This window comes from Littorina saxatilis, linkage group LG12, assembly GCF_037325665.1.
Source record: "Littorina saxatilis isolate snail1 linkage group LG12, US_GU_Lsax_2.0, whole genome shotgun sequence".
Lineage (NCBI taxonomy): Eukaryota > Metazoa > Mollusca > Gastropoda > Littorinimorpha > Littorinidae > Littorina > Littorina saxatilis.
In genome coordinates this window covers 23,021,043-23,027,817 of record NC_090256.1, presented here as the reverse complement: position 1 = coordinate 23,027,817, position 6,775 = coordinate 23,021,043, and the positions used below count along the sequence as shown (strand labels likewise).

Sequence of the window (6,775 nt, the reverse complement as noted above, 5' to 3'; positions counted from 1 at the left end):
GACAAAGCAAAGATTTGCACAGATGAATACAACAAAGAACACAAGTGACAAGTGACAAAAAAAATGAACGAACAAGAGTGCAGTGTAAATGTATTACATGTAGTGGTAAATAAAGAGCAGTTTGTGTAGAAAGGAATTTATGTGTTTTACTTTTAGTTTGCGAAAAACAATCTGATTGGTTTAGTGTGTATGCGTGAGAAGTTGAATTTGTGCGTTTGTCCTGATCCACGCATTAACTATGTAACTAATGGTTTTTGATCCCCAACTATGGTTTCTTATGCCATTTACTATGGTCAGAGGCCAAAAGTACTTGACAGGTATGGTTACCAGAACAGTTAAACAGACCTAAACAATGAGTACTCCAATTTTTCAAAGCCATTTTGGGCCTGGAGTTATCCCCAATCCTTCAGCAGCTTCCTGCAGCCGGAACAGCTAAGCGAGTTTGATCGCTTGTGTATGGTGGACCCGACAAGTGTAGAAAGGTAAGATGTGTTTTTTTAACGAATCAGTTGTGTTACTGTGTGTCTCTAGCTATCTTACTGTGTGTCTCTAGCTATCTTACTGTGTGTCTCTGGCTATGTTACTGTGTGTCTCTGGCTATCTTACTGTGTGTCTCTGGCTATCTTACTGTGTGTCTCTGGCTATCTTACTGTGTGTCTCTAGCTATGTTACTGTGTGTCTCTGGCTATCTTACTGTGTGTCTCTAGCTATGTTACTGTGTGTCTCTGGCTATGTTACTGTGTGTCTCTAGCTATCTTACTGTTTGTCTCTAGCTATCAGGCTTACTGTGTGTCTCTAGCTATCTTACTGTGTGTCTCTAGCTATCTTAGTGTGTGTCTCTGGCTATCTTACTGTGTGTCTCTAGCTATCTTACTGTGTGTCTCTAGCTATCTTACTGTGTGTCTCTAGCTATCTTACTGTGTCTCTAGCTATCTCACGGTGTGTCTCTGGCTATGTTACTGTGTGTCTCTAGCTATCTTACTGTGTGTCTCTAGCTATGTTACTGTGTGTCTCTAGCTATCTTACTGTGTGTCTAGCTATCTTACTGTGTGTCTAGCTATCTTACTGTGTGTCTCTGGTTATCTTACTGTGTGCCTCTGGCTATCTTACTGTGTGTCTCTAGCTATCTTACTGTGTGTCTCTAGCTATCTTACTGTGTGTCTAGCTATCTTACTGTGTGTCTCTAGCTATCTTACTGTGCATCTCTAGCTATCTTACTGTGCGTCTCTAGCTATCTTACGGTGTGTCTCTAGCTATCTTACGGTATGTCTCTAGCTATCTTACTGTGTGTCTCTAGCTATCTTACTGTGCATCTCTAGCTATCCTACTGTGTGTCTCTAGCTATCTTGTGTGTCTCTAGCTATCTTACTGTGTGTCTCTAACTATCTTACTGTGTGTCTCTGGCGATCTTACTATGTGTCTCTAGCTATCTTACTGTGTATCTCTAGCTATCTTACTGTGTGTCTCTAGCTATCTTACTGTGTGTCTCTAGCTATCTTACTGTGTGTCTCTAGCTATCTTACTGTGTGTCTCTAGCTATCTTACTGTGTGTCTCTAGCTATCTTACTGTGTGTCTCTGGCTATCTTACTGTGTGTCTAGCTATCTTACTGTGTGTCTCTAGCTATCTTACTGTGTGTCTCTAGCTATCTTACTGTGTCTCTAGCTATCTTACTGTGTGTCTCTAGCTATCTTACTGTGTGTCTCTAGCGATCTGAAGGAATTTACATTCTTCTGTTACTTGTTGATTGTTTCATGTAAGGATCAAAACTACTGGGACACATGTTTGTTCAGAACGCATGGCCTGGGGAGTGTTCGTTATTTTCTCAAATGAATTCTATCAGTCGTGTTACTTTCAGTCGTGTTACCTTGTGCCTGGTAACACTACTGACGAAGAGATAACACGACTGATCTTAGATTCTTTCCTGGTTTTATTTTCATTCTTCTGTCTGCCACATACTTCTTTTGCGTGTATAATTGCTGATTATACGTGTGTCCCTGTGGGGAGGCAGAGATTGGATTGGAGAGAGTGAAAGAGGAGGGGGTTGGGGTTGGTGTGTAGGGGTGTGCCAGAGACTGAGAGAGAATGCAAGACTTTTTACGGGATCATTTCTCAAAAAAGGACAACTCTGTTATGATTATCAAATATTACTGTTTTTCAGGTAATCTTATGTCATGGCTCTTTCTGCTGCGGAAATACCTAATGCACAAACGTATCCTGTTGTTGTGAGAGCAGATGGTGATTGTCTACCACCCTGATAGCATGCTAACGTTAATTTAACGTTAATTTAACGTTTGCATGGTTAGATTTTGGTTTACGGTTAGCATTAAACGTTAAATTAACGTTAAATTAACGTTAGCAGAAAAACGGTTCTAAAGCAAACGTTAAATTAACGTTAAATTAACGTTAGCAAGCAAACCGTTTTCATGGCAAACCTTTTTTAAACGTTAATTTAACGTTTGCCTGAAAACCAATATAAAACGGTTTGCATTGAAACGTTAAAATAACGTTAAATAAACGTTTACACATAACCGTTCAATATCAAACCATTTTTAAACGTTAATTTAACGTTTGCCTGAAAACCAATATAAAACGGTTTGCATTGAAACGTTAAAATAACGTTAAATAAACGTTTACACATAACCGTTCAATATCAAACCATTTTTAAACGTTAATTTAACGTTTGCCTGAAAACCAATATAAAACGGTTTGCATTGAAACGTTAAAATAACGTTAAATTAACGTTGGCACATAACCGTTCAAAATCAAACCAATTTCAAACGTTAATTTAACGTTTGCCCGAAAACACAAAAAAAACGGTTTGCACTGAAACGTTAAAAAAACGTTAAATAAACGTTGACACATAACCGTTCAAAATCAAAGCAAAAGCAAAAACAAAAAAAAACAAAAAAAAATGTTGTTATTGTTGTGGTGGTAACATTGACATTAACAATAACAAGCAACCAAAAAAAAATTTGAAATTTTTTTTTTTTAAAAAAATAAAAATGTAAAAAAAAAAAAAATTGACATATTATATCAAAAACAAACGTTTAAAAAAAAAATGTATTTGTAAAAAAAAATAATAAAAAAAAATTACCATAATGTAACGTTAAATTAACGTTAGTTTTATGTTTTATGGCTAACGTTTATTTCATGTTTTATGGCTAACCTTAAATTAACGTTAGATTTAGGTTAGTTTGCTCATCAAGATAAACGTTAAATTAACGTTAACATTTAACGTTAATTCAACCAAAATAAAACCATAATATAACGTTAAATTAACGTTAATTTAACGTTTACCGCTAATATCAATTTGACCAAAATAAAAGTATAATACAATGGCTGTTTGAACGTATTTTTCACGTTGAGTGCAAACATTAAAAAGAACCCCCCAAAAAACATAATCAAACGAATCATAAGGAAAATAATTTTATTTAATTTTTCATTTTGCTTTTTAAATTTTTTTCTTATTTGAAGATGCATTTCCCATAGTCTTTTCTGTCTGCTGTTGTTGTAGTGTTATATATGTAGCTAAAAACCATGTTAAAAAAAGACAAGCAAACACCAACATGTAAAGTCAAATCAAAGTTTGAAAAAGGTTTTTGGTGAGAACGGTTAACTTTGCAGCTAACGCTATATGATCTTGTTGTATTACTTAATCCGGAGAGCATGCAGGCTGTTGATTTTTTTTTTTTCATCTCTGTCTCATTGCAAGGATGGTACTGGCCAGGTCTCATATTTTGAGCCAAAGAGTGTACATGCTAACATAAAACAAAACAAGAAAAATAAATAAAACCATTAGAAACATGTTTTGACAATATGTTGTAAACATTTATTCATCATTCCTTGATATTTCCACAATATAAAAAATAAAAAATAAAACCATGATAAAAATGTCAAAAGTTGAATCAGTTCTAAAGTTTCTAGAAGTGAGTTTGGATATATATACATATACCACACTTTTAGGTTCTGTACCTAGAAATTTACCAATTCTATTCCATCTTTTGTGTTTAAAAAGTTCTTTGCAGATATATATATTATACATCCAAAATGATGCCACAAGAGACAAGGAAATATGAGGTTATTTGCAACACCACCAGCAGAGGAAGAAGTCGCTCACTTTGCAGCAGCAGATAAAAAGAATTGTTGAATTTGAAGCAGGAGCAGACACAGAAGTTGTTGAATGTGTAGTATCTGCAGCAGACAAAGAAGTTGTTGAATTTACAGCAGACGATATATTTGTTAAATCTGCAGCAGCACACAAAGAAGTCATTCACTTTGCAGCAGCTCCAGACAACAAGAATTGTTGAATTTTAAGCAGGAGCAGACACAGAAGTTGTTAAGTTTGCAGCAGGAGCAGCAGCAGACAAAAAAGTTGTTGAATTTGCAGCAGACGATATACTTGTTAAATCTGCAGCAGCAAACAAAGAAGTCATTCACTTTGCAGCAGCAGCAGTCAACAAGAATTGTTGAATTTTAAGCAGGAGCAGACACAGAAGTTGTTAAGTTTGCAGCAGCAACAGACACAGAAGTTGTTGAATTTGCAGCAGACGATATATTTGTTAAATCTGCAGCAGTAGCCATGGAAAAAGTTGTCGATACAACCAGTGCAGACGATGACATGTCTGCAATAGGCGACTTTGAAGATCTGCTCCACATGCTATGACACCTGCAAAGACAAAGAATGCAACAATCTTAAAACATAAAGAATTCAGTGTTATTTGAGAACTTCAGTGTAAACACTATAATTATGTCTTCTTTGTTGGTGTTCTTTGCTGAACATAGAACTGAAGGTAAATAAGGTTTAAATTGTCTTTGCATTATGCCAATATTGTTGAATTTACTTCTGTGAATTTGCTAACTTTGATAGCATCATTCTGTGTTTGAATGAAATGCTCTATGTCAATGCTGCCTGGCACGGACAACAGCCCTACCCACCCGTCCACCCCCACCCCACCTACACACACACAGAACACCTTCCCAAAAATTTTCCCCAGACAATGGAATGTCAGTTGGACCTTGACTAAAAATATGTATAGGTAAAGATGTCCCAGCTACAACAAATTGTTCTGTCAGAAGACCTCCTACATGTCGAAATGATGTGATGGCCGACCAGCCAAGAATTACATGTATCAATGACCCTATGCTGAGGCCTGACAATAACACTGCCTTCTCTCAAATATGATTTTCTGTTATATAATAATATGACTGCTGGAACATTCATCTTAGCGTTAAACAAGGATTTTACCTGCAAACACACACACACACACACACACACACACACACACACACAGTGACACACACAGTGACACACACTTACTTGGCCTCAACAGCCAGAATGTCGGGGTTGTACCTTGTAGTTTACATCCCTGTGAATGCTTTCTGTTCCATCCTCATGGTAATTCCTCCCACCCTGCAATGAAAGCATTGATGTGTGAATTGCATTAATTACAATAGTCTAAACACACTCAAATCTTTACTTGTTAATGAAGACAGAGAGATAGAGAGTGGGAATGGGGGGGGGGGGGGAGGGGAGGGGGGGGGAGGGAGAGAGCAGTTGTCAATCAAACCTTTGAATAGATCATTTTCGAAAATTACTCCCCATGCCTCTCCTGAGATCTCTTATTTACTGTACAGTAATGCATTTGACCTGAAGCTGTAAGATTGAACAGTAAGTGCCCTGGGTGCACATGTGTGGAAAGTATCAGATTGAGAGAGAGAGAGAGAAATTTTCAGATTGAGAGAGAGAGAGAGAGAGAGAGAGAGAGAGAGTAACAGACAGAGTCTAGAGACAGAAAGACACAGAGAGAGACTGAAACAGAGAAAGAAAGAGACAGAAGGCAGTAAAGAAAGAGAGAGAAATCCACCTTTCCAATCGTTATGCATGATATTGCTTTGATATTTGTGACTCGTATGAAAAATAAATCAACAATCACAATGCCAACGGATCGTGAACTATGAATCACAACATTACCTGAATTTCTTCAGTGCTGAAAGTTCCATTTGCCATTCGCCTCAGCGTCACAAGATCTGTAGTGTGTATTCCTGATATGCTGAAGTGTAGCATGTTATCTTATACATGTATCAGCAGTCACACTGACTTTGAAGTTGCTAGCGTGTTAAAAACTGTTACAGAAACTTTTTTTATTTCGATTCCAGTTCCACAGTGAAAAGTTTGAGACTGAGAGTAATGTCCCTTGGCGATCAAGGGAGGTCACTCAGAATTTTCGTTTCTAGTTATCGAAAGACGTAACGGCAAGTTGTGCTGATGAGGAAGATTGGAAACTGGCACTGGCAGAACTTTGCAAGAGCACTATGATACACCAACAGAAACGAACCAGACTGGACAGTCCAATACTAAGACCGAAGGCGCAAGACATAGCTTCCTTCGCCGCAACCTCCAACGCTGCCCGCCTCGTTGCCGTCAGCAGGCCTACCTCTCCCTTGTGCGTCCCCTCCTGGAGTATGGGGCGGTTGTCTGGGACCCCTACCTGAAGAAAGACATTGACTGCATCGAACGCGTACAACGCAAAGCATCAAGGTTCATCACAGGCGACTTCAGGTCGTCGACCCCCGGCAGCGTCACCAGACTCCTAGAGAAAACTGGACTCCAACCTCTGCACCAGCGACGTCAACAACTCCGTCTGACGTTCTTCTATAGGGTGGTTGAGGGGCTGGTACCGGCACTACCACCACACCAGTTCTTAACTGAGCAGAAGCAAGGCCGTAAAATCAGGCCAGTGAGACACCCTGACCATCACACATCCAACATCGTC

General features: G+C 38.3%; 1 long non-coding RNA gene across 1 annotated transcript; it reads right to left on the bottom strand.

The window, feature by feature from the left end:
• Positions 1 to 4,496: 4,496 nt before the first annotated feature.
• On the bottom strand, positions 4,497 to 6,726 carry LOC138981542 (uncharacterized). Its single transcript, XR_011460656.1, has 3 exons — positions 5,974 to 6,726; positions 5,320 to 5,412; positions 4,497 to 4,668 (listed from the first exon to the last, which is right to left on the bottom strand). It is a non-coding gene; the product is annotated as an uncharacterized lncRNA (long non-coding RNA).
• Positions 6,727 to 6,775: the final 49 nt, after the last annotated feature.